Source organism: Phyllostomus discolor, chromosome 2 (genome assembly GCF_004126475.2).
Source record: "Phyllostomus discolor isolate MPI-MPIP mPhyDis1 chromosome 2, mPhyDis1.pri.v3, whole genome shotgun sequence".
NCBI lineage: Eukaryota > Metazoa > Chordata > Mammalia > Chiroptera > Phyllostomidae > Phyllostomus > Phyllostomus discolor.
The window spans coordinates 88309848-88311419 of NC_040904.2; the positions used below are offsets into that span (position 1 = coordinate 88309848).

At 36.2% G+C, this 1572-nt stretch overlaps 1 pseudogene; it reads left to right on the forward strand.

Moving 5' to 3' along the window:
• Window positions 1–242: 242 nt before the first annotated feature.
• On the forward strand, window positions 243–362 carry LOC114491293 (annotated as a pseudogene).
• The last annotated feature ends 1210 nt before the right edge of the window (window positions 363–1572 follow it).

Here is a 1572-nt window from a genome sequence, read left to right on the forward strand (position 1 = left end):
GGAATAGTGGGTCCACACTCAGTTTGAAAATCTTTGGGCACCTGGAAAGTCTTTGTGAACTTCGACTAGTTTTCTAGCCTCAGAAAGGGTACTCCCACTTTAACAAGTAATGGATTGTTGTTTCTGGAATCAGTTTTAAGCCATGGGCATATTGTGTGGTTGAGGGATGCTAATTATGTAAATGAGACAAGCCTCCTATCTTTGACCTCAGCATTGTGTAGCCCATTAAAAAACTAATCTCTAGCTTTGCACAGTGGCAGTATCATAGCCAATGAGGTTTATCTGAAGCGTGATTATTGCTAATTGAAAAGACTAATCTTAGTATTCCTGGAGAAGGAACTGTCTGGATGATATCAGCAGAAACCCTCTTGCATCAGTGGTCAGTGTTCTGTAGGTGTTCGTGACAATTGGACTGATCTTCAATTGCGCATGCCCATGGCAGAGAGTAAGTGGGGTCAGGAGGGATGTAGGAAAACATTCCTACATCTCCTTTTCTTCTTTCATTCTTTTTCAGAGGATATGCACTTAATGTTCTCAATTGAAAGGACTTCTTTTTCATTTCCTCAAAGAATTTTAAATAATAAACACTAATGTTAACTTTAGGCTAAATTCTCTAGGATGTTGGCTGACCATTTATTTTATCTTTGGTTGTATTAAGTGCTAATTGGGAATAGTAGGCCTTTCCACCATAGTTTTATCTTTTTGGGAAAGAGAAAACCCAAAGCCTTTTTGAAATCTTAGGGTGCTGTCCCTAGTATTCTCTCCCATTCTCATGACGAGCCTCACTGTGAAAATATTAACTTCTTCTAATGTAATCACATTGATTGCTAAACATTTACAAGTTGACAAATTATATTGCTAATATAATTACATGTAAGCTAAGCTAGCATGCCTGTAGTTATCAAGATCAACTTTGCAACAAGGAAAAGATATCCTGTTGTTTTAGTCTTTTTAAAAAAATAAGCTCAAAATGTTAAATAGTGTTTGTTAAAATGCCCAGGAAGCACATAATAGCTTAAGTGAAAATGGGGGCAATTGATGGAGTCAGGGCTTAGAAATCATAAGATTGTTAGTTTGGTGGGAGGGGAAAATGCACGTGAGTATTAGAATGATAGTTGTGTCGAGGTAGGATAGTCTTGTTTTAATGATATGATCTTCTTTTTATAATTTAAAAAGATTTATTGAAGTGTAAATTGACATATAACATGTTAGTTTTAGGAACAGTATTTAGCAGTTGATGTGGTTGCATTAGAAGTTAATATTTTCACAGTGAGGCTCGTCACGAGGACAGGAGAAAACACTAGAGACAGCACTCTACGATTTCAAACATACTGACTTGAAATTTGCATATCTTGCAAAATGATCGCCACAATAAGTCTAGTTAACATTTGTCACTATACGTAGTTACCATCTTTTCCAGCAATGAGAATTTTTAAGGGGTAAAATTTTCTGAATTTGAGATTTCAGGGGTGGAACAGTTCTGGGTGTTAAGAACAGGAATTCATCTATAAAAGTTATAGGTTGAGTGGAGAAGTGACTAGTTTTGGAGTTCATGTTTTTTTTCCCCCTCAA